General features: G+C 42.6%; 1 long non-coding RNA gene across 1 annotated transcript in view; it reads left to right on the forward strand.

Moving 5' to 3' along the window:
- The first annotated feature begins 4,199 nt into the window (after positions 1-4,199).
- LOC111826659 overlaps positions 4,200-27,257 on the forward strand; it is a 149,745-nt gene continuing 126,687 nt past the window's right edge. Inside the window, exon 1 of the long non-coding RNA XR_002830010.1 lies at positions 4,200-4,261. This is a non-coding gene — a long non-coding RNA (uncharacterized LOC111826659). The remainder of the gene's footprint in view (positions 4,262-27,257) is intronic.

Genomic DNA, 27,257 nt, shown 5'->3' on the forward strand with positions numbered 1-27,257 from the left:
TTCCCAGATAGGTTCTTATCTGTCAGGGTCCCTCTGCAAGTATGGGCGCTCCAAGTACTTTCTGACTACATCTGAGTGATTGGGGCCTATCACATAACCCTCACGAAGAGCCATTTGCTAAGGTTTTGCTTTAGTGAGTGATTTCTAGAGATCAATCAGACTTGGAGATGACTTGACATGGATGGTGAAGGGAAGGAGATACCCACCCTTTGGCTACATCTGGCATGTGCCCTTCAGGATTATAACTGTCCATTCATGTCTTTGTGTACCTTATTAGCTCCTTTATAGGAGGGGCTGAGTTTGATTTTTGTGCATCTTCACAGACAGCAGAATGCCCAGCCCAGGTAGCTGCTTGGTTAATATGAAACAAATGGCAAGTACCATGTTCACGCATCATTCTAGGAGCTTGGGCGGGGGGAAGGAGGGTTGTCATAATGGAGAAAACACGACACCTGCTCTCACAGAGACTATTACCTGGATTTCTCATGGCATGATAAGTGAGTGACTAAGTGTGAATCCTGAGAAGCTGATTTGGGGAGGCAGTGCTCCTGAGTGACGCTCACAATCTCATGGGCTGGGCTGTATCCCAGTGGTCCTACCAGCAGCATGAGTGCCTTTTACAATCGTGACCACGGCACACAGTCAGCGAAGATGAACTTGCGGCTGCTTCTGGAAAGTCTAGGTTTTTAGTCATCATTCAAAGCATGAAAGGCATGAAGAGGAAAAGGTTTTGCAGGACTTGGCTTCTGGTTGAGCCCCAGTATTCCCTGGGGGCACAATCATTGTTTTTTGAGGCTATAAAGATATGTGGGGGGCAAGGTAAAAGTGTCATTGGACTCTCTTAGAGGTCACAAAGCCATCACCAGGTCACCTAATCAAAGATATGTATGTGGATGATTGTGTGAAAAAATTAGACACACTGGAAATATCAGAGTTAAATCATGAGACAGAAAAAAAAGAAGAGATGAACGAGGGAGGGTGAATAAGCTTTCAGTGAAGGCATCACTTTAGCTTGAATGCTGTCATTGGGGAAGACTGACCAGCTCACCAGTTCTGCACATGCTTTTGTGATTTCTCCGTGTCTGCCATGAGCTATGATAGCTCTCCCACCTTCATTGCAGCCAGTTCCTTCTTGGTACCCCAGAAATTGTCAGACGTAGGCCTTGACTTTGGCTTTCCTGACCCTCAGTTCTGTAGTTTTTCACAGAGACACACGTGGATGCATTTTCCACTCATTCACTGTTGTATATGCCTTGATTTTACATAACTCTGGTCAGATATTCCTCATCATTGGGCTGAAGGAAGGCTCTAGACCAGCCGTGGGCAAACTACGGCCCGCGGGCCGGATCTGGCCCGTTTGAAATGAATAAAACTAAAAAAAAAAAAAAGACCGTACCCTTTTATGTAATGATGTTTACTTTGAATTTATATTAGTTCACACAAACACTCCATCCATGCTTTTGTTCTGGCCATCCAGTCCAGTTTAAGAACCCATTGTGGCCCTCGAGTCAAAAAGTTTGCCCACCCCTGCCCTAGACTCAACTTTAGTTTAAGTCAACAAAACAAAGCCTCAATTGCTGGTACACTGCCACACCTCTCACCCCCTGCCTCTCCGTTTTGTTCCAGAATGCCTGTAACTCACTGTTGTGGCATTTTGTAAATTTAGCTTGAGGTTACATTCATAGCAATATTTGGAAACCGCCTTAATTTTATAATTAAAAATTTAAGTGACTCACCCTACCTTCTCTTTCTCTCCCCACAAATAATCTGGCTGTAAAACAAATCTCTGCTATTAAGTGTTATTTATTCAATTGTGATTTGCTGTAGAGCTGTTTAAGAGCGGGTCATTAGGTTAAAATCATTGCGCTTGTCCTCTGAGCAGAGGATGTCTTGTGCTGACTTACGTTGGGTGTGCTTTCCCTGACGCTGAGCTAACACAGCCGTGTTTACATTACACATATTCTCTAGTTGCTGACATCTTTTTGTTCCAGAAGAAAAAAGACAACACAGATGAGTGACCCTATTTGAAGTGATATGTCAGGTCAAGCAGGACCAATGGTTGATACTTTCCACTTGCATTAACTACACTTTCTTCCCTTTTTTTCCAATCTTTCTCACCCCAAATCAGAGGAAACCAGTTGTTTCCGTTGATCTGAATCCTTTGTAGCTCGTCTGGAGAGTCTCTGAAGCCAGAGTCTCAAAGGGCTAATGAACCTATGGGTTCCTATGGATAGACCCAAGGCCACCACCCAAGCCCCTGGTTGTCTCCAAATGGATAGGAGTTTGGAGACCCATGCAGAACCTGTTTTGTTTTTGTTTTTTTGCTGTGTCAAAATGAGTCTACATACAATGCGAAAGGATGACCAGGATAGGGGAAAGCTCTCCCCCAAATCCCTCTTGGGTGCTAAAATAGTTCTTCCAAAGTCTCCCACCTTCTTCCCATTCAGAGCCCTCTTGGCTTTGCATTTTCTAGGCAGATGTGAGAAATGTCACCACATTTCCCAAGAGGAACTGAACAAGACAGATGGGCTCTACCCCAGCAGGACACCTGGATGGCAGCCTTATCTAGAGCCGAAATGGGACTGCATGTGCCCGCCTGTTTATTTATTCTCCTCCTGTTTGGAGACTTTCCCTGATTAATTGCTTTCTAGTAATCGAGGCTGCTAACTAATGTCTCATCTGATTAACCTGTAGGTTGGCCCTCGGTCCCAGAGGGTGGGCTGGCCATCCCGCAGGGGGAATGAAGGAGGTCGATGGCCAGGGGCCCCTGGGATGCCAGTTTTGGGCTCGTTTATTTGCTTTAAGTCTTGTTTGCTATTCCTGCTGCAGTGACTGGCGACAGCTCCCCCCAAGTCCCATCCAATCTAATTGGCCTGCTGAAACAGCAGTGAACACAAGACTTAAGAAATGTTTTCTTTGAAAACTTCTGGTCCGACAGACACTTTGAGATCGTATTTCACCCTGTTTCGATTGCACACCATTCCCTGGGACTTTCAGGAGAAATAGCTAAGTGAGTCTTACAGGAGAACTGGTGCTTTGTGGTTTGGGGGGGCTGATGAGCTGGAGGTTGGAGGGGAGGCTGTGCTGAGGCGGCCCGGCATCTTCAGAATCTAGAGACCCTGCCAACGTTAACACATCCGAGGAGGTATTCAGTATCAAAGTCTCTCATATTTGGCTCCATAAACACAATACCGTTTGCAAAAACAAAGCTAAGGAGCTCATGCTGATTACTTCAATAAAAGCTGTTTAATTATGAACATTTGGGAAATGAAGTTACCACCGGGACCAGGAGGGCTTTGGCGTCCGGTGTCCGTGCTCCCAGCATCCCACTGTTAAAGCAGATTGTCCACTCAGCTGAAAAGGCTGACATTGAGCAGGGCACACCCTCAGCCCTGCGGGATACTACTCACTTGCCAGTAACGCTCCCTCTTACTGCAGTGGCAGATTTGGGGAACTGAGCAGTGATAGAATTAGCAAATACTATTCGTACCATTTGCAGCTCATCCAAGGATTATTTAGGGTGGTGGTCGAAGCTTCCAGAAGACTTGCATTGGTTTCTAGGTAGCTAGCGGACTTCTTTTTTTCTCCCCAGAAGTCAGGGTTATAGGACTGGGCAACGTGGAAGTTAATTCTGAGCAGAGAGTCTGATTCTGACAAAACATTTTGGAAACCTCAAATGAGTTTCTCTAAATAACATTTTAGGAACATGATCTTATTCATGCTTCTGTATAATCCTCCCCTCTCTTTGTGTGGTTCTAACAGGTTATTGTGCATCAAATGGGATAGATAGAACTATCCATGTAAGAGCTTAAAGAACAAAAATCAGAGTTGAATCTGTGTGTGCGAAAAAGGAAATATAGGGACATACGCATGGTCAAGGAGTGAACTCTTCCCCAGAGTGACTCCCCCCACATATTGATGATTATTTCTCAGGGAACCAAAACTTTTTATGTTTTAATTATTTTTAGTAGAAATCTTTAAAACTTGCTCTGATTTATTAGCAGATATGAATACAAATTAATATTCTGACCTGCTGAAAAACTATTGAGTAATTTATGTGGCCATTTTGTGCCACGAGAATATTCTGTGCTCTTGTAATGACAATATGTTCTTGATTTTTATTTCTCTTTAAACAATGCAGTGATTTTTTTTTCTTTCAGTGAATAAGACAAAGTCAAGAAGAAATTCTGTGTGTTGGGGCAAAGTTCTTGCTGTAAGTCCATATTGCCCGAAAGATGGTCTGGAACCTCACAGGTAGCTGGTGAGTTACAGTGGTGAGGGAAGGGACCTGAGCTTCATGGGGATGGGGGAGGGGGTAGAAACAGGGGTTACTCTGGAGTTTTGTTGGGGGTCCTGGAGTTAAACTCCAGGCTCTGGGGCATTCACCTGGAGAACATGTGCCAAAAACTTTTCTTTTTCCCTAACTTATATTCAAAAATTGAAGTTAAAGGGCAACTTTTTATGCATGGTATACAAAGTTAAAATAACACCTAAAACTCCTCTGTGTATGGATTTGTTTTCTCTCCAAATGGTCAGAGTTACTGAAAGAAACTTAGAAAGGAGGTTATTGGGGGTTCACAAGACCCTCTGGGAAGAACCTACTTAATCAGACCAGCCACTGGGACTTTGACAAAAACCAGTGCAATGTTGTTACCTGACATCAGTGAGAAGGGACCCTGACTGGTTCCCAGGAGCTGCCTGTGTCACTATTAATGACAAACACCAGAATTTGTGGGGCATGGAAAGGCGGCCAGGCTGGGAATCAAGATGCTCAGCTCCTGGTCCAACTTCTGCTGTTTGTGTGACCTGGGATAACTCATTTAACTTCTCTGAGTCTGGTTCCTCACTTGTTTAATAAGGCTAATAATACCAATGCCTTAGAATCGCAGGTGGAGATACAAACCGATGAGGTAATGGATGTGAAAGAATTTTGCAAAGATTACAAAATGCTCTACAAATTCAAGGGCTAATTAATTCTCAATGCTTTAGTCACATTTAAATCCTTTCAGACTCCACACATGGTATAATGTGGTAGAGCAGTGGTTCTCAACCTTGGCTGCACATTAGAATCACCGGGATGAGGCCCAGAAATCAGGATTTTAAAAAGATTCCCAGGTGATTCTAATGTGCAGCCAAGGTTGAGGACCACTGTGTTAGAGCAATGATGGTCTTAGAGGACATCTCATCCAGTCCTCTCATTTTATGTACGGAACCTGAAGGAGAAAGGCAGAGAAGGGACTTGCCCAGGATCAAAGTTGGAACTAGGGGATCTGACTCCCCTTAGGTGTGTTTGTTCAATGTCTCATATAGAGAAGGCACCTTATCAATAATGTGTGAGTTCAAATGAAACAGCTTCAGGTGATATGAAACAATGACATTCAAGGAGAATCAGGCGAGGGTGTCAAAAGAAGGCAATTGTGAGGCCATGCTGACTTTCTTGGCTCTGTCTGAAATCTGTTCACTTTCCAGATCATACAAGCTCCATCCCCTTAGGGAAGCACAGTGTTCAAGGTTCCTGTCTCATCTTCTAAACTAACACCTGACTGTGAAGTTTTGGTACTCTCAGCACACGGGGCCTTGAGTAGCTGGTCACCTGGTCACTTATGAGCAGATCGATGCCTGTTTCCCCATTTGGAGGAAGAGGATGTGCCTGAGGTCAGGCCGGCCTCTGAGAAGGACTGGCCTTTAAGTGAGGGTCCTGGTCCAGGAGGGGTCCATGTACATTGTGTGTCTTTTTCCATAATAGTAAGGGCTCTGGAGAGCAAGGCTAGAACAATTTTCTGCTTATCCCAGGTTGGTTCTCCATAATGGACTTGTGGGTAGCCTAATCCCAGCCCCCAAGAGTCCCAGATTCAGGCATCTCAGAGTCTATGCTGTAAAATGTAATCAGCAGTTGCTGATTTTTGAGCTTTTATGGGGTAGCCACTAGATATTTCAAATGTTTGATGCTTTGAATTCCATTTTATATGGAAGCTTCTCCCCTTCCCCAACTCAGTAATACATCGGACTGGAAGCCTGCAATTGGAGGTGGGGTCTACAGTGGTCTTCTCTGTTTCCCATCTTATGCAACTTTTCTTCCTCTTACCTGCCCCTAGTCTGCTCTGGTCTTCTAGGGTGGAGAGGATTGGTGAGGGAGAGTTAGGGAGTGAAAAAGGTGCTGCTTGACGGGCCTATCATAATCAAATATTACTGCCCTCTGGGTGTGTTGGGAGCTATACACCCTTATATTTGGGGATCAAGTGCTGTTCCCTGAACACGGATGATGTCCCTTCAAATTGGCCACTTACTACTGCAGATATCAATGCCCATCCTTTCTTGGGGTTATTCTGCTACTCAGCTCCCAGGAGGACCTTTTTTCATAACACAAGTAACATTTTTCATAACACGATCTATACTGGTATCTTTCCACGATGTCCACGTGAAACCAAGGGAAACTCCAACACAGCCATTTCCAGGACGGCCGCCTCTCCTTCCTCTGCTTTTAGGTAACTACCCATCACTTCCTCTTTCTTCTGGGTTTCTTCAAGCTTGGAACCAACCCCAGTCTCTGTGCCTTCAGACAGACCAGGCTCTCCAAACTGTAATCCTGAAGCCTCCCCCAGGTGAAGGGATGCACCCCCTCTCCTTTTCTCATGGAGTGTGCGGAGGGGTGCTGATAATGCTTACCATTTTTGCCAAAAATATCTTCCTCTAGATCTCTTCAACCTCAGAGATTTTTAGAGTGGATGTTGGGCTACGCATTGCAAGTATGATTTCGGAAACATTTCCTTTGCATGTCCTGCATTGGTGTGAAGTTCATTTTATAATGTGCTACTAGGAAGAGTTCCGTTTTAACTCCTGTTACCCTTCCATTTAAGGTGCAGACAAATCACAGCAGAACCTGTCTTGTTTGCCTAGCAAAATAGATGTAGTGAATTTAAAAAGGGGTCATGGAAGGAAAGAAGCTTTGTAAACACAAACATCCTATAGAAATGTTGGGCATTGCCCTGGCCACTGTGGCTTGGTTGGCTCTTGCCCAGACACCAAAGGGTTGCTGGTTCTACTAGTATTCCTGGTCAGGGCACATGCCCGGGATGCTGGATTTGATCCTCAGTGGGGGGATATGCAGGAGGCAGCTGATGTATGTTTCTCTCTCTCTCTCTCTCTCTCTCTCTCTCTCTCTCTCTCTCTCTCTCTTTCTCTCCCTTTCTCTTCCTCTCTTTCTAAAAAAATCAATTTAAAAAATCTTAAAAAAATAAAAAATGAAATGTTGGGCATTATTCTTAACATCATGTAAGTAAAAAACATTTGAATATATATAATGTTTCTATCCTTTAAAACAGCCTATGGGTCGTGACCCCTTTGGCAGTCGCCTAAGACCATCCTGCATATCAGATATTTACATTACGATTCATGACGATTCATAACAGTAGCAACATTAGTTATGAAGTAGCAACGAAAATAATTTTATGGTTGGGTCACAACATGAGGAACTGTATTTAAAGGGCCAGAAGGTTGAGATGCTGTATCTTTAGTGGTATTGTTTAGCATTTTTAGTCATTGAAGCAATTCATTAGAAACAGTGATTTCCAAGATCAACCACATTCAAACTACATGTATCTTTCTCTTTGAAAGAGAAACTTTGCTTTTACTAATGCCTGACTGTCTTTATGTCCGTGGAGTAGTGGTCTTCGGTTACTCATAGACACAGACCAAGAATGTCTCACTGTAGCCTTTGGTATGAATTCTTGGTACCCCCAAAAGAGGAAATTTGTTTTTTTGCTGTTTGCAAAGGAATTCAAGACCTTTGTGGTCACTAAGAACTCATAAAAGCAATGATCCATTACATAAAATGATCCCTGGGTCTAGTCTTCAGTAAGCCATTGTCCAGTTTGGGAAATAAATATCAGAAACTGAGGCTTTGTGTTTGAGAGTGTGTGGTGTCTGTTGGTAAATGGGATTTCTCCTGAAGTTGCCTTAACTTTTGCTATGCTTTCTCTATGGAAAAACATGAGAGTCTAAACAGGTTTATTTTATGCTTTAATATGCTAAACAACAACAATAACAAATAAACAAAAACAGGTAGGGCAAAAGCAGAGAATTGAATGTCTATTTCCAATTAAAACTTTATTTGAAGTTCTCAGTTGTAACCAAAGGATGCTGCATAGCACTGTGTATATCCCTTTTACTTCTAACAGGTCTATAATATCTCTGGAGCAGGGAACCAAAATCTTGGGTCTTTCCTGACCTTCTAAATAATAATTTTCAGATACAAAATCATATCTTTTATCTTTTTTGTTGTTGTATGTAAAGTCTAGATAAGTTGATCATGTGTGTGCTATGAGTGTGTATGGGTAGTGAAGGAGGGAGGGAGAGAATGGGGTGTAGGGTTAGTTCTACTTAAATGTTGATACACAGAGTTTATATGTGGCCCCCAATGTGGTTAAGTCTGACATTTGGTCTTTCAACAAATATTTATTGTCTGACATGTTCCAGGAACTCTGATAGTTTCTGGGGCTACAGAGTTCATTAAACCCTGGTCCCTCAAGGGGCTTACATTGAAGTTGGATCTCTTTCAGGGTTTGGTATGGAGCACAGAGCTTGAAAATTATTCACTATGATACACATTTATTCTTTATGTGGTACCCAAACAATGAGACAATCCTTGTTTAAATATTTTTTAGAACTTTCATTTGAAAGTACTGTTCCATAAAACATTCCTGTGTATAGAGATCTTGGTTTTATGAGGAATGGGAATTTTTTTATGCAGATTTTCTTTATAAATTTGGAGTCACTGATGAAGTGGCAAGGGTGGGAAATTTAGTGGGTGGCAGGAAGATATACAAAACATCTTTGGAAGTTGCCAAAACCAATGTGAACAAGATGTTCACTATCATAGCTTTCAGAATTTGGATCCATAAAAGTACTGTGGTTATGTCTAGGACCAAGAGGCATTGATTTTTATTTTACTGTAATATTGCAGATTGTGCCATTGGCAACATGACTTATCATACCATTCTTTTGGCAAGATGAAACAAACTATGTCTGGTTCTACTTCATTCTGCAGTAGATTAACTCAGTTGCTGGGAGTTTAGGGCCAATGTACTTGGTTGTATTTCTGATTTCCAATTAAACATCAATCACCTTCACAGGAAAGAAAGGGGTGAGGGGTTCTTCTTTGCCTGCAGATGCCACATAATGCCAGCTGCCATAGCTGGCCCTCAGAAGCCCTAGGGAGGGTGTGTGGTTGGTTTCTCCAATCACCTCTTCCAAAGGAATAATTCAACATATATTATACAATGACTTTATTAGTCTAGTTGCCATAAGTTTGGTGAAGTGAACCTTGGAAGCATTGCCGAGTAATACCTTCCAAAATGGAACCCAGGTCAATGGGCATCTTCCATCAGTGAAGGTGAGCAAGTCTGGCCCCAAGGTCTAACTCTGCGTTGATTTTTTCCCCCCAAGATAAGGAGCCCTCATGCTTATACTGACAGAACTAATTCACTCTTCTGCAGAATATGGTGCTGGTTACTATTTAATTCTCGCGTCCTAGGTATCCTGTATGAATTAGACCTCTTCACATGGAGGACAGAAAGGAAGTCTGCCCAAGAAGCAGGCCCCTCGTGTCTGCTTTTCTAAATATTACACAGAGTTGTGGACATGCCCTCAGGCATCATTTTTCTTAAGACTTCACAGTTTTTGCAATTGTCTTGGATTGAGAAAATGACATTACTCAGCCACACCAGCTTCTTGCCAAGATGTTCCATAAAATGCATAATCAAAATTTTAAAAATTTTTATTAACTTTATTTTTATTGTTGATACTATTACAGATGCCTGCCCTTTGTCCACCCTGACCCAGCCCATGTCCCCCCTTCCTCTGGCCATCATCACACTGTTGTCTGTGTCTATGGATTGTGCATATATGTTCCTTGGTTAATACCTTCACCTTCTTTCATTTAGTCACCCTCTTCCCACCTCTCTGAGAGAGAGAGAGAGACATCAATTGGCCTCCTCCCACACATAACTGGACAAGGGATTGAACCCACAAGCTAGGTGTGTCCCCTGACCAGAAATGGAGCCCACAAACTTTTGGTGTATGGGATGACATTCCAACGAACGGAGCCACCCTTCCAGGGCTAAGAATGACTTTTAAAATAAGTCATAAGCTACTTCAGCTGGGTGCTCTGCCTCTGTGGGCTCAGAATTCTCAGGGATCCAAGACAGGGGCCGCTCTGATAGTTTCACCTTGAATTGCCACTTCTTGATCTCTTCAGAGTTTTATTTGACCATGTAAATGACAAAATGGAATTTCTTGGGGAAGTGGGAAGAATATTTTTAGAATGAAGGACATTAAAAAAATGAGACAACTACTGCAAGAGTTTGAAATTTGACAGGAGCAGACATTTTCCATCCCTATCATGAAACTTTGCCCAATTCCTTGGACCTTTAAATACCACAGATAAGCTTCAGTTTCTGGCCCGTGGGGAAAGGGGCTCCTGCAGAGATCTGTGGAGGCTCAAAGTGACACCTGTGCAGGGGCTGCCAGTGATTCTGGTTCTTCAGGCCCAGATTTTCTTCTCTGACCCTACTTAACTGGATGCTAACCATCTACTTGTAGGATTTGGCTTTAGAAAACCTAGTTTAAAATTCCAGCTTTAACCATTTTAGCTGTGTGACCTTCTATAAGTGAGTGCACCTCTCTGAGCCTCAGTTTCCTCATTTGTAGAATCAGGAATGATGCCATCTAAACTTCTGTGAGGCTTACTGTTTGTTGTGTCGCAGTGTATTGCGGGTCAAGTGCAGTGAGGGATGCAGTGTGAAAATGGCAGGTCTGAGAGCCCAGTTCAGAGTGTGCTGGTTCAGTGGACAAGTAAAGGTTACCCAGTGATCAGACGTTTCCAGGGATTTTCCATAAGCTTCTAGGAAGAACATTGTTTAGTTGTTATTAAAGTTTTGGGAAATCACACATAATAATTACAGCAGAGATTTGGTAACTCAGTCAGGAGTGGACACCAGATCTCCTGACCTTTTTTGCCCAGTGCTTTGTCTTTAGCAGCGTTCCACCTCTTCCAATGACAACTGCTCTTCAGCATATGGTATAGAGGCAAGGATTTGTGGTTTCTACAGTTTTTCTACAAATAGATTCTTTCTGATTCTCTTAATCTCCTGAAAGGTAGGCAGGAAAGCTGCTATTATTCCCATAGTATATTGAGTGAGCAGGCTCAGAAATGGTGAGTACTTTCCCCAAGAACACACTGCTAGTTAATGGAGAACTGCACCTGGAACCCAGTTCATTGACTCTGGAGTGTCCAGTGATGGCCTTGAACTCCTGTGGACTCCAGCACTCTGTGCTAATGTATCAACAACCCACTTCTCAGGAGATGACTTCAACGAAGTTTGTCCAAGACAGCCCAGCCCACCCATGACCAAGCAACTGCCTGAGAGAACCTAGGGAAGCAGCATGAGGTGGGCTCCCCAGCAATGAACCCCTGCCCAGATGCCAGGGCTGGAGTTTGGACTGTCTCACCTGAGACTTTCCTTGCGAGCTCTGAGAGTATGTAGAACTTCATGCTATATATTGCACAGGTCTTGGGATTGAGACTGATGATATTGTGGCAAAGCTAGAGTTTGAAAAAGGTTAAACCACTCTGAGCACAGCAGGGGCTTTTCATCAAATTCAGCTGCGGGAAACCCTGCAACAGGACCACATTGCTACTGAAAATGTCGTCAATCAGTCAACAAGTACTTCTTGAGACAGTAATGTGAGAATTCAACAAGATCACCTAAGTGACAAGTCAGGAAGGCAGCATGGTTCAGGGAAAAGACTGGGCTTTAGAGACATTCAGAAGTAGGTTTGAAGACTGGCCCTATTATTTCCGAGATGTATGAGCCCCACCAAACCTCTCAACATCACTGAGCCTCAGTTTACCCACCTACAGATGGGAAAAAATACCTACCTCTCCAGGTTTTTGGAAAAATACTTACTTCTTACTTTCTCTCCTTTGTCCAACATTTAAAAATTATAAAGTGATAAATCATTGATAGTTGTTAGTTCCTGTACTTGGCATTGTACATGACAATGGGAAGGACAGGGAGGAGAGAGACATGCCCCCCGTTCTCCTGATAGAGACAAGCCTATCCAACAAATAATGCAGCATGTGGGGAGGGAGGCGATTGAGTGTTTCTGGGCTTAGCAACAACTTCATTGAGGATGGTGATAAAGCTTGTTGGGTGGATGAGAGTGTGTAATAATGGGTGAGACAGGGATCCAGGAGAGAGGAACAGTGGAAGAAAAGTCTGGGTTAGTTGTAGGACAGCATCAAGGCTAGTCTGACCAGAGTGGACCAGAAAAAAAGAGAAATAATGATATCCAGTGCTTAATGGGGTGAGTCAGGGAGAGGAGGCTTTAAAGCTGAATGAACAAATTTAGACTTATTGCGCTACCTTGTACAGAATGCTTTCAGCTTTTTCAGTAGAAGAGCGATAGAGCTGGGGCTGGAGTTGCGTCTTCATTTTTGTATCAAATTTCCATACAGTTTTTATCATAGAGCTTGATGTTTAAGGATGTGCAGTAGCTGTGCATGAAGTAATAAATAGGCGTCTATAAAGGGCAAGTCTGGCAATGGTATGTGTGATGTTAACAGCCCTCATGATGATAGAACCTCACACAAGGATGAAAACCAGTCAATGGATGCAATTAATAAGGCCAGGCTGGAATGGGTTTCCATATTGATTCAGGCTTACTGCAGATGACTCCATTTATTTCATTTAGGTTTTTAACTTGTGCGTATTAAAATACAAGAAGTATACATGCTTGTTGAAAAAATACTAATGCTACAGAAAGTTCTCACGCACATTCTCCTCTCCTAGGCTTCTGCCACTTCTAAAGGTTTGTTGTGTTTCCCTGCAGACCATTTTTGTAGGTTTGTAAACATGTACATAACATCCACTAATATCTATGCATACAGTTCTTTTAATCAATTTTGTTGAGGTATCATTTCTATAAAATGCATCGATTTTGAGTTCAGTGTTTGATGAGTTTTAACAAATATATACTAGTATACCTCTGTCCTATATGGTTTTAAAATAGAGGAATGAGATCATACTTTATATGCTATTCTGTAACTTGTTTCTGTATTCAATGATGTGCCATGGGCATTTTTTATGACACTAAACTTTCTAATTATCACATAGTTCCCCGGTAAAGGTGCCACTAATTTATTGAACTATTTTCTTATGTATGCATATTTAGATTCCCTTCATGTTTCACAATTCAAATGGAGTTGTGAAGATCCTTTACATTAGTCTTTGACACTTTAACAGTTATTTCTATAGACTGGACTCTTAGAAATGGAATATTTTGGTCAAAATCTTTGAATCTTAAAAAAAAAGGTGTTGAAAAATTGTCTTCCAAAGAGATTATAACCATTTAAGCTTCCAATGTGTAAGAAAATGCATTTCCCCCAATATATTTTCAATTTGGAGATTAAAAGACTTTAAAAGTGTTGACGATCTGATTGTTAAAAAAATGATAATATGTTGTTGTTTTAATTTGCATTTCCCAAATCGCTAGAGAAGATGAGCATTTTACGTTTGTTTATTGTCCATTTGTATTTCTTCTGTGAATTAACTGTTCTTATGTTTGATCTATTTTCTGCCTACTTTTATTTTTCTTGTTGATTTGTAGAAACTCTTTTTATATTAGGTCATTCTCCCTCTCCTAAGCATTCAAGTTAATATACTAAAGGGTATTCTGGAGCAGTATTGCTCAGACTTTAATGGGTCTTAAGTATCACTTGGGGATCTTATTTGAACAGAGAATCTGATTCAGTGGGTGGGTCATGGAATGGGCCCCAAGAATCTGCATTTCTAACAAACTCCCAGGGCGTCCAGTGCTGCTGGTCCCCCCCCATACTTTGAGTAACAAAGTTAGGATTTATGAGTTTTGTTTGGCAAAGATTCCCATCATGTGCAAGGAACAATGTGTGGTAGGTTTTTCTCTTGTTAAATAAAAGCCCTAGCCACACCCTCATGAAAGTGATCTGTGTGAAAATTAGAAGGAAGGGGTACCTGTTGGGATGACTGCAGTCAAAGTCTTTCTAGGGAAACTTATGGGGGCTGATGTGAGGGTTGATGGGGGCTTCTGTGGGGGGGGGGGGAGAATGGCCTTTGTGCTTTGAGTTTAAGTCCTGCCTCTGATTTAGCTTTAGGTCCCTTAGGCTTTCCATTTCCAGCTTGATAATAATAATAAAAACACAAGACCTGCTCTGATTATTACAGAAAGGTTTTGTGTTTGTTTTTTGTTTTTTAAAAATCAGAGGAGAATTATTGATACGCTTTGTGACCTGTAGCAAGCTAGAATACAGCAGCTATTGTACCTGTTCATGCAAAGCCTCTGGAGTCTGAACAGCAGACCCAGAGCCCAGGAGTGTCCAGTCTGGCTCATGTGTACAGTGAAGGCACAGTGCTTGGCATACTTCTGTATCACTCCCCAAATTCTCACTTAGACAATCCCTCTGCCTCACAGTTTGGATTCTCATAAGTGTATCTGAGTCACTTTGGACTTGAATTTTACAGTAAGGCACCACTCCAGGATTATCTGTGGCAGGTAGCAGGTATTGAACTTTATGTCTGATTCTGAAGGTAGGTCATTATAGTCCAGCTATCTGGTTCTCTCTCTCTCTGTCTCCTGAAATATGATTCCCCAATTACTATGGTAATTTTAACACAGCAGAATTTAGAGTATGTATTATTCGGTTGTCTATGACAGACATTGGCTGGCTTTTTATGAAACGTGTTTCTTCTTTTTTCAGAACACACAGCTAGACAATATTCCTCAACTTTCTTCGTAGTTAGGTATCATTCAGGGCTGATGTTTTTAGGAAGCGAATTTAGCTTTTCTACTCCTTGGTCCCCTGTCTGCTGGCTAAACACAGAGGACTCCATGGTCCTAGCAGAGAACTAGCATGGCAGAAAGGTCATGCGAAGACCCACCGCCAGTCTCTACTGCCTGTTTTGGATTTTATGTGAACACATTATTTATGCATGTTGTGCTTAACACCTTGTGTATTTTGGGGCTTGTTCATTATAGTAGTTAGGATTACCTTAACTAATGCACTCTAATTTGGGAGTATCATTGGGATACTTTCCGACTAATACCTAGCATAAACATTACAGTTCTTTGAGTAACCTCTTAAAGGATTATATAGGATAGATGAGTAAAAGAGAAAGGTGAGTTAGATAATCTGATGAGTATGGTCGGAGAGTCTTTAAGAGGCTGAGCATTTGAGATATGGGGAAACTTCGGGTTGTCCTTAATTGCCATACTTCATGAACTTTTATTCATAACTGTGAAGCTTAGAAATCAGGCAGTGAGAAAGAGTTCAATGCTCCCTGTGACTACCCCCGCCATCTCCCTTGAATTCCTTTCTTACCACTCAGGCCTAGAACAAGATGGCTATTCTTCAGAGAATGAAAGCTGAGTGAGTCCTGCAATGTTTCTGTTTGATGTTTTTGGCAGTGATGATGAAAATTCTAGACTGAAACGATACTGTATGCAGTCTGGACCAATTGCCTTATTAAAGGAGAATGGATTTCCTCTCTTTTTGCTGTCTGGATCAATTCTTGGAGGAGTTAGAGAATTTGGTCTCTCAATTGAAGCAACATATTGTACTGATAACATGTGAAAGTAGAGTCTGATTGGACTCACCAGGCCTTTCCAACTCACTGCTCATGTGAGCATTAGGAGGGCTTTTGCAAAATAAATAGAGCTTGCCAAGGTCTGCTAAGAAGGGTTCCAGATTCCATTGACCAAAAATGGAATGTTTAATATTCCATAGTAAAAAAAAAAAAGGAATAAAGAAAAAACAGAACCATGGGATTCTGAGTCCCACCTGTTAAATTATTTGTCCTTCTAATAGAAGCAGGAATGAAAGGCGTATGTTTAACATCATTTTGGACCCATTTCCTATGGCGGAAAACCAAGGTAAACACATTTTTCCTGATGTAATTGTTGATATTAGTTCAGCTCATATGATGCAGGAATAGCTATGTGAACCATTTTACTTGGACCCATCCTTGGCTGGAGTTGGACATGCTATTGGGAAAGCCTGGAGCCTGTAGTCTGGGGGCCTGTATCTTTTAGGAAGCCCCCTGGTCCAAGCATTGCTGCTATGAAGGTGCCCATTGGGTTCCTGACCTCGGTTCTCATTTCTTCTCATGTGTGTATTTGGGAATATTCATCTCAACTCCTTACTTGGATTAGTTCTTATTTCTTATTTGGCTTCTACTGGAGAATTATCATTCCCCTTATTTTACATGGATACATATATGTGGTTCTATTATAAATACTGGAGATTTTTTTTTTAGTTCTTTTTTATCTTTGGCTCTCTTTCTTCTTTCTGGGCATCCTTTTATTGTCCCCTATGTTAATAACTCAGTATGTCCCCCCACCCCCTCCCATTTTCTTTATGCTATATACTTATATGCAAACATGTATACCCATATATATTTTTACTATTTTTGTGTTATTTTTAACCCTCTTTTCTGTATATTTCCAGTTTGACATGAATTCCCAGGGTAGCATATGGTGTTGGTTCTCATGCTAGTCTCTCCAAACTTTTTTAGTCCATGATGTGGTTTATTTCTTTATTCATTCTTTCCACAAATATTTTGTTTCAAGTTCTGTACTACCCATTGTAGGTATAAAGATGAATTGGATACAGATCCTGACCTCAGGGAGTTACAAGTTCGTGTACTTAGTAGAGTGAGAGAGGGCTCTGGAGGCCCAGACAAGGGGCATCTAGACCAGCCTGGAGGGACGGCCCTGTTAATACCACCGGGCTCATTGCTCCTCTAGAAGAACATGTTTCAAGTCCCAATTCAGGATGATTCAAAACCCACATGTCTGCCCCAGGTGCAGGGTGGGGAGGGGGGCTCTGAAATGGAGGCAGGAGCAGCAGGGGCAGAATAGAGGGCTCTGCCTCAGGGGGTGGGACAATGGTGGCAGCACAGAGTCCTGGACAACTGAGCTGCTGAAAGAGTCAGAGGGGCAACAACTGTTGAGTGTGAGTTCTTTCCAAGTCTGTATTTGTAAAAGAGGTACCAGCACTGAGGATGTCGGTCCTGCATTGTCATTACTTCACATGCATGTCCTGGCCTCCCAACCAGACAGTAAGTGCACAGAGAGCAGGAACTGTGCCTCCCATCTGTGATACCTTTCCCGTGGCACAGAGCACGATTCTGGTCATGGAGGCCTTCATCTAAGTGCAGTGCCGCTGGCTGGAGGAATTAAAATAAAATTGTGAATGGACATTTACACATGAAGTCACATTTCTAATAGCCTTTTTAATGTTCTGTTTAACATCTTCACATCCTAGAAATGCTTATCTTTGCAGTATTTATAGTTCACAAAACATTTACCAGTACTTCCCTGGATCTTTACCATGAAATTTGGAGGCAGATATCAGTGTCAGCATTACAGTTTTATGTTAGTGCAGACACACTTGAAGTTCAGGCATTTAATCATCCAAGACAGCAGAGCTGTCCCTGGGAAGACTGGAACTCAAGCCTTGTCCACTGTGACTTGATAATGACACAGAAGCAATTCTCTTGGTCCTGAGCTGGTGCAGGGCTCCTTCAATTTTCATCAACTTGGCCTGTGGGCTCGGGGCAGCTTGAGTGGAAAGTTGACAAGTGTGGTGATGAAGGGCACCATTAGGGCTCCAGAGGGCCCTAGAGAGGACTTCCATGTTGCCAAACACCCGTCAAAGATCACAGTGCCAGAAACCCCACTGATGGCAAAGCCATCTGTCAGGCTAAACATTGCCTGCCTCAGTTTTCTGTTTAAGCCAGAGATGCCTATAGGAGTGGAAGACATGAAGTGGAAGCCACCAATTAATATCACTGTAGTGTCGGTTGGGTTATCAGTTAGTCTCCTTTGGGATCTTAGGGAAAGGCTCTAATCCTAAAGTGATGTAATTTGTTTTGTTTGCCTGTTTGCCATAGAAGACTTTGATGCTTGCTATGTGATTCAGGAGAGTAGACCAGTTGGCCACACTGCGGTGAGGAAGCAGAGGGGGACACTGGGGGAGCGTAGGAAAGCTTTGCCTCTAGATCCTTGTGCTTCTGGCTGGGATCCTTTGAGGTCCATCTGACCCTGGGCAGCTCAGACATTACCCCCATGTCTGAGGCTGCTCCGGGAGGAAGCAAAGCAGGATGAGGGCTTCCTTCCTGCTGACCTTCCTGAGAAGGGGAGTGTCAGGCAGGCAGGAAAGAGTGTAGCTGAGGCATGCTGTGGGATTGGGATGCTGGGCTGCGTGGTGTGTGGTTACTCTGGGGGAAGCAATCCCTCTTGATTTGGGAAAAGGATGGCCTCCTGTGCTGAAGGACAGGTCCCCAGCATGGCAAGGTCTGTCTGGAGCCAGCATGATGGGTATGTCTGAAGGGTCGGGGGGCTGCAGTGATCCTCAGCCCACTAGGGTCCTGTGGATACTCTCAGGCTGCTCTTCCATTTCTTGCATGAAAAACAAATAGTCATCGGTGCCGAAGTTCAAAGCCATGGTTCCTGTGTGTTCCTTAACATGATGCAGGTGGGCCTTCATTGGAAACACCTTCTGCTCCTCCAGCTCAGTTCTCATGAAAACAAACAATGGTGCCCTTTGCCCAAGTTGGAAGAGGGGGCCGTGAAATCGCCATGAGCTTCCCGTGCATGCCCTGACTTGAATCAGGTCCTTCTGCAGGGGTGAGGACCTGCACATAATTGCAGAGTTCACCATGGGCTGCGAGCAGGGTCCCGTGGGCAGCGTACTTGTATAGGGCTCCTCCTATAGCCATGCTGTGTGGGGAGAGGGATCAGGGCCCTTAGCACAGGCCACGTGCAGCTATGATTGCGGGGGGGGGGGTCTCCTCATCTCTGCTCTGGACAGATTTCACAATCCAGGCTTTGCATGATTCCCTCCTTCCCCTTCATATTACAACTGCTATTTGGACATGAGGTTCAGTATACTACCTTGGAGACAAGGGAAGACACTGGAATCTGGAGCTTGACCCCCTGCATGTGAAAACTAGCCATGTGACCTTGTGTGAGTCACTAAGCTTCTTCATCAGTGACTTGCAGGTCCTACTAGTACTTACCTTTTAGGGTTCTTTTGAGGATTGACATACAAAGGACTAAGTGATGTCTGGCACTGAGTGAACACTCAGTGTTAGCTGTTACTATTAATAAAGAGAATCAATGTGGGTTTTTTGTAATAGATTTTACTTATTAAGAGCAGTTTTAGGTTCACAGCAAATGTCCCATGTAGATTTCTGGGCCCAGGCTGGTGACAATGGGAGTCTTTAGGATCCTCGCTGTTGACCTGCCCTCCACTCAGAGGACAGCTGGCCGGGCACATCACACTCCTCTGCCTTTGTTTGTACCTTTAATGCCAACAAATCCTAAAGCTCATATAGGGCGAGTCCCTAAATATTTAGTGAGGTTTTGCTCACTTTTCCTCAAAGCCTCGAGTTTTAAGAAATAAAACATAGAAAACACCAGTACATCCAGTGATCATAGTTAATGCTGCAGTGGGTCAAATGAGAACTTCTAAAGCATAAAAGCAAGGTGATAAAATCACTAATGATGTAAAGTAGGACATACTGACAGGAATTAATTTAAATTTAGGAAAAAGGCAAAATTACTGAGGGCATGAATAGAATTGCCAGAAATGTATGACAAAATTGGCAGATTACTCCTCATTGCATACAGAATTAAAGAGTGTGAAGTGATGATTGCAAACATTAATTTCTGACAAATTTGTTTTAGATGATTCATTTGGACAAAGAAGCTACATTAAACACACACACACACTGGTAGGCAAGAATAACAGGAATGCATGCCTGAAAAATACATCTTACCTAATAATAGACAAACATGTAAATTGACCATCCCTCCGCTACACACACCAGCCAATCAGGAGAGTATGCAAATTAACCCAACAAAGATGACGGTTAATTTGCATACATAGGCCGAAGCGGTGGAGCAATGACGACTGAAGGCTCCAGCCGGAGCGAAGGCCTGGGTCCTGGGTGCTGGAGGAAAACTGGTGCTGGCAACGAGGGGAAGGGAAGGCCTATTGCACGAATCTCTTCGTGCAATGGGCCTCTAGTCTATATATAAAAGCCAAGCAACTGGAACGCTGGAAGGACCAGAATGACTGGAACAACCGGTCACTATGATGCATACTGCGGCCTGCCAACCAGTCCAATCTGGGGGCAGCCCCTCCCCCTGGCCAGCCCTGACCGGGTCGGGGGCGGGGCTGACCGGCCAACCTCCCATGGCCCCTCCCCCTGGCTGGACCAGCCCCCAATCAGCCCTCCCACCCTGACTGGGGGCACGGCCAGCTGGCCAACTGCCTCTGGCCCCTCTCCCCAGCCAGCCTGGCCCCTGATCCATCCCCCCCACCCCAGTTGGGGGCAGGGATGGCCAGTCAATCGCCTGCAGCCCCTCCCCCCAGCTGGCCCCACCCCCTATTAGCCCCCTACCCTGATCGGGGGCGGGGCTGGTGGCCAACCTTTTGCTTCCCTTCCCCCACCATCTACCTGGCCTGATTGGCCCCCATTGGGGCGGGCCAGCCGGACCCCACCCATGCATGAATTTGTGCACTAGGCCTCTAATATAAAATAAAAAGTAGGAAACCTTATCACCTCAAACCAAGGATTCCATGAAATATATGATACTGCCTTTAAAAAATGAAATTTTGAGAAATTGCTCATACATGCGCCAAAATTTCTAAGAAGAGAAAAACTAGTGATAAGAATTTTATTTCTACCAATTTTCCTTTTGAAGTACTTACTTTCAATTAAATTATCAGTTGCTCAATGGAGTAACAATGGCATTAGTCCAGCTGTGCATTAATTCTTGGGAAAATTGTGGAGATTCCTTCTGTTCATCTGTGATGTGAGGCCAGCCTTACTCAATGGGACCCAATGATCTTTCTCCTTCACTTGCTTTGCCTCTTTAAGCTTTAATGCCTCCACCTGACAGTTCAGAATGAGGGATTTGGACCATGTGTTCTGAGAGGACCCTTATAATTCTTACCATTTCTGAGTTCAAACACTCCTATGCACCATCAATCCCTAAACCACTCACATATAACTTTGTTGGTCACATTCTCTTCTGTTCTTTCTACCAGCCAAGGATCATTTTAATCATGAAACCACTAGTCCCTAAACCACCAAAGTGATAGTCAAGGCAGGACACAGAGATGCTTCTGATTATGAACAAAAGAGGTGGCCCTATAGTTAGGTAGTGAAAGTAACAGAAACTATCCCAACAGTAATCCTATAAACTCTAATAATTTCCATAATAAACCATAAAGGTTGAGTTGCTCTGTACTCTTCCATGCCCAGCCTTCAGGTTGCCATTTTGCCATTTTTTGATTGTTTTACCTTCTAAAGCTGTCCTTAATGTTCACTGTAACCAATTTTTACCCAGTAAAACCATTTACCACTGTGTGTGCATGTGTCCTACTATATATATCTTTTTCGAGGTAATGTTGAATCATGTTGGTACAAGTATATGACCATTTCCACCTTGATGATTTGATTTAGAAAGAACAATGTTTTTGCTATCTGTAGGCTGACCCACTTTATCCCTCTCTTAAGTATGCTAAACATATGGGTGCCTGAAAAGCAATTACTTTTAATTTTTCATTTTCTTTTTATGGAAGCATCTGGTGCCATTCACTTGTCATTTATTTTGCATGCTTATGTCTGAAGGGAGAAAGAAGACTGGGTTCTGGTGGTAGATAGTGAGGTACTCATGTTTGCAAAGAAGGCATTGTGCTTGCTTCCCTTGACTTACATCGCATATTGAGTTGCTGTTTAGGAATGATGTCCTTTTGTTTTAAAATGACCTTGAGAAGTGGGTGGAAATGATGATCCCTATGGAGCATATGAGAAAACAAAGGCCTAGAGAGTTAAATTAACACATCAAGGTCTTGCCTGAGTATCTGGGTATGTAGACATGAGCCCGCACTGAATAATTTGTCCTGAACCTCCTCTTTCCCAGGAAAGCCCTTCCTAATGTAATATATCCTGAAGGGCAGTCTCTGGGTTGAAGTAACCTGAGAGGAGATGGCAGTCTTCCAAGGAGTTGCTGATCTCCTTAGGTCTCAAGTTCCTTGCTTGTGCGAATATGAAGGCAAATGGGGTGGGATATTGCAACACCGGGTTATCACTCACATGCTTGCTTGGGAAAATGTCTCCCGTACACAGATTAATTAAAAACCGATCCTTTGGAATTCTGGGCCTTGGAGTGAATTATGAGTGGTTTCTGTGAAGTTTTTTGTGGTTGCTAACTGGAAACTGTAGAGGAGTGAAGTGGGCAGCACAGCTGCATTGTAAGAATGCAGGTTGTTTTTAATTAATGCCATATGAAGCATCCAACCACAGCATTTTCCCCCGGTTCGATGATGTCTGTGGTCATTGTAACCTAGAATTCTCCAAATTACTCCCATGTTGTGCTGGATGCAGCAATGATTGAGTCCTGCTTGCTGGGGGCAGTTGGGATAATAGAAACCTCATTGGTCTGTGGAGGAGGCATGGGCAGCAAGTTGGGGGTAAAAAGGTAAAATCTGATTCCAGGTTGGTTCCAGAGCCAGTTCCGTCCACCTGGCAGGAAGCAGGGAGTAAGAATTTATTCTTTGCAACTCAGCTAACCAGTCCTTATTGCTTGGACAAAGCTAGCATGGCTTGGCTTCATGTGGCCAGGCCATGCTGGAGCCTAGACACAGAGCACCAACCATCATTATCCTTTTCAGAGGAGCCCACAAAGCACAGGACAGCCAGTGTCCAAAGCATGGGGACTCGTGATCCTGCAGCTGCTGCTCTTGCCTCCAGGAGGACATCACAGTTTTGCAGTGATAGTTTGACATGAATTTAAGGTAGAGAGGGGAGTCAATCTTGATGTCATGCAGAGGAGACTCCTGTTACATTTATTACTGAAAAGTAGAACATCAAGGAATAGGGACAGTTGTGTAATCGTTATACACGCAGTAAAGACTCACTGATTTGAGTTACTGGAGTGGGATTGGTCTGGTTATAAAATATTTAACAAGAAATGCATCTTGATCAATTTAAGATGCATTCAGGGTTATATAGGTGAAATATATATTAAAAAGAATACTACCTGAGTGTAAAAAGTCCTTCTCAATGCTTGACAATGTTTATTTTTATGGAGGTGAAACATATGTTCATGCTAGCTAATTTACATGATTAATTTACTTTTCAAGTAGCTATCACATAGATAAAATCTAGCCTGACTTATGCCCAAATTATCAGAAATTTCAATTAGGGGAATCTGGATCAGGTACAAAATTGTATATGACGAAAGGAAGGTTTCATTTGAATGGAGTCCAGACATAGGGCTCTGGAATCAATATAGGCATGCGATTCAGTTCATAAATATGTAATGACATCTACTATGTACTCAGTATGAGGGTGTGAAGCAAGCACATCTTTGTAGACAATGTATGTAACGGTCATGAAAGGTACCTGTGGTTAGTGTGAATAGAGATTAGGATGGAGATTAGGATGGTGGGCGAGTCTGGGATGCTAGACTGAAGAGAGAATGAGGAGCCATGGAAAGTTTTTGAGCAGGGAAATAACATGGCCAGAGCTATGTTTTAAGGGTAGCCACACATGCTATTTTGAAGATGTGGGTAGAGAACTGCTGCAGAGTTTGAGAAGTATAGTCCAAGAATTATAAACTTATGGCAATTAATTGATGTGAAGAAGAAAACGTCTCAGCAGGGGCTTAGCAACATCCATCCGGGAGACGTGGCATGATGTTAATGGGGTCAGTCAGTGGAGGGGGCTACTTTGAAGACTGAGTTTTGGACAGTGGCTTTGGACATTTGATTGTGAACCCTTCTGGATTATTCAGGAGAAGGTATTGAATTAGTATATGGTCTTAAATTTGATGAGGCTGGATTTAAACAGCAAATCTGAGAATCAACTGCATAGAGTTACGATCTAACTGTGGGTATTGGATCAAGGTAGAGTGGATACAAGCAAAGAACTGATGTCTGGACCTTGGGTGATGAATTCTTTGGTTAGGAAATGGCCCATGTGATCTGTGTATTCTCTGTACCTCCAACTCTAGGGAGTATGAGTCCTTGCTGAAGTGGCTGAGGATAAAGGTGGGCAACTGAGTTTTCTTGTAAAGAATTACATAGTTACACTGTGCAGTCAATGACTAGATTTCTGCTATGCTGACAGGTTATCTTTAAACGCTAATAAAAATGATCCTATTGGTCATCCCAGTCTTCGGTTTCCTTCTTTTTGGCTGTCATAAATGCACTTTTGCCTCTTGATTTACTGTTAGAAATTTCCTGTGTAGTTTGGTGCTGAGCATTAGGGGGTCAGGTTTTGGGATTTGAAACCCAAACAAACCTTTTGCTGCTTCCTACAGTACACTTAAATTAATTTAGGGATCAGAGGATATCCTGTGAAAATATTGAGAACAGCCTCGCCTTTATTTCTACATAGATCCAAAAGGAAATCACATGTGCACAGCATGAAGCTCATTTTTAGAGTATCCCAATTATATTATTGATTGAGAACATTGATGTACCAATCTCAGATAAGCATGTTTAACTTTGCAAGTTACAGAATATGTGATGCAGTACAGCAAAATTATGAACTCAGAACAAGAATTAACATCAACAAGATAAGATAATCTTACTGAAAACAATTTATTTAAACTAATGTTTACCAAGTGCTCATTAAGGGAAAGCATAAAGCATGATGGGGATGAGGGTGGATGTTCTAAGAAATCAGACATGATTCCTGTTCCCAGGGAGAGTAGACATTGATGGGTGAGCTTATTTATAAAAATAACAATAGCAGGGACTACAATAGACTGACTATAATACAAAATAAAACGAAATAAGTAATGAGCTGAGACAAAGAAGCACCGAGTATGAAGAGGTGGTTTAATTCTGGAAAGAGAATCAGAAATGTTGTTTGTTTGTTTGTTTTTTTCCAGAAAAGGTGGTATTTGAATTACATCTTTGAGGATAATACTTGTAAGCATGATGGTGGGTAGTTGTAGTGGTGATGAGGATGGTGATGACAGATGACTCTGAAGATAAAGAAGAGAGTTATGAGTCCTTGAATGCCGATGGTTTACCTGACTCTATATTATTTGCCAAATAGACTCTGTGTTAATGTTTCAGTGGGTAAAGTGGAAGGAGGGGATCCAAAGGCAAAGGAGCCTGAGAAGAAACATGTGTTTGCATGTGCAGAATAGTGATTTGATGCGTTCAAGGCCCAGGGTTACATGGAGGGTTGCAGTAGAGGGAAGATAGGAAGAGGAGCAGGGATCAGATCAGCAGAGAGCTCCAAATTCTCTGAGTCACACCTAAAGCTCTCTGGATACTTGTGTGGGAAGCTGACCCCATTAAGCTTAGCAGGACAGGCCTGTGGTATGTGCACCTCTCCTCTTAAACCCTGGGACACATTCATGGCCTGCAGCAGAACTTTCTCCTGAGGTTTATGAAGGAGAGGCCTTGAACCTAGGCTTTTGATGACTCCAGGAAAGATGAATTTGGTGCGGGCCCAGCAAGCTTCATTAACAAAGGATGGCCAGTGCATCATGGACCAAGGAAGACAAGGGTGATGCTTTCTCAGATGAGGAATTCTTTTCCACTATAATCCACATGTTTCCTAAAGCATCTGGACTTCCTCGACTTTTAAATAGGAATTCCACAATATGCCTGAAATAACCTCCAGGCACCTCAGTGATTCGCTAACAAAGAATACTTTTTATTACTTTAAAATTGGACTGATTCTACAGTCTATGGCTCAGTGGGGGAGAAAAAAATGCTTATTCATACTAAAGGTGTCTTTATGGGAAAAAATTCAGAGAATTCTGATAGCTCTGAAAGAGAAAGAGAAACAGAAAAATAATGACTCCTGGAAAGGATATTATATGTTTTTAAACAAGTTGAAATATCTCAGAGATATCAGTTGTGGTGTTTTTTCTTGAAAGTATGTGGTCATTTGGGGAATGAAGAGGGAACATCTGTGTGTGGCAGGAGGGTTCAATCGGCTTGATAGCTCAATACTCCAGTCCAGTTGGGCTGAGTCCAATTGAGATTAGAAAGGAACAGAAAGGTTTGTCTGTAGAACAATTAGTGGGATGTGAGGAATATTTAGTTCTGGTTGTCAGTTTTGGTAAATCTTAAGCAAAATCATGAACTAACAATGACAACATAAACATAACAAAACCTTAAAAAAAACCCATATCTGTGTTTTTACTAGACTTTAGAGGCAGAAACATCAAATATTTGGGACTCAATTTTCTGACTCATGATTCAAAGAACACTTGCCCTCAAATGTTGAATTTATATTTCTCTCTGGTGTCCCTGGGTATCCTGGGAGCAGAGACACATTCAGCTGCAGGGACCAGACCAGTTTCCTGAGTTTCCAGGCTTCCATGAGGTTTGGTTTTTAATGAAAATGATTATCTTAAAAATTCCAGAGATTTCTAGGCAAGCTGTTAACATGAGAACTGACTATTCCCTCTCAAATTCAAATTCACTTTGGAACAAGCAACAGAATATATTAAAAATGGAAAAGAAATCTCCATTGAGATGATGAACATGCTAGACACTTGGAGAATTTCGTTAGAGGCCACGTCCATGGGACCAAATGCAGCAAGCATACGGTGGAATGACCAAACCAACTGTGAAAATGTTGAAACACTTCCATGTTGATTGGTAGAAAGCCACTTCCCGGAGCCTCTTGAGTGCTCTCATGCTGTCCAGGTGGATCCCTCCTCTGGGAACCCTTCAGTTTCCCCATAATTCAGCAGATGCTAGGATTAAGAGGGGCGGGAGAGGTCTCCAGAATCTGATGTCAGTAGCCATTCTGATAGCCACTAATTGTGTGCTAGACACTGACTTGCTTGTTAAATATTTATAATGCCAGCACTGTTGATTTGTCAGCTGAGATGGTGTATGAGGAAAGTATTATTGTCATTTAGTGTTTATCTTCTCAAAATAGCATTCCTTTCTTTTTGGGACCTGCTCCTTTCCCACAATAGCCATGTGGTTCTGATGAGGGATGAGAAAGAGCACTCATTGCCTTGGCATTAGTGATTGGTTCTTGGATGAACAGGTACCTCAAGCCATGTCAGTCAGATCATTTATTATTATTATTATTATTATTATTATTATTATTACTAGAGGCCTGGTGCACGGATTCGTGCCACTGGTGGGGTCCCTTGGC

The sequence above is a fragment of the Myotis lucifugus genome, unplaced genomic scaffold (assembly GCF_000147115.1).
Source record: "Myotis lucifugus unplaced genomic scaffold, Myoluc2.0 scaffold_94, whole genome shotgun sequence".
In the NCBI taxonomy this organism is placed as follows: Eukaryota; Metazoa; Chordata; class Mammalia; order Chiroptera; family Vespertilionidae; genus Myotis; species Myotis lucifugus.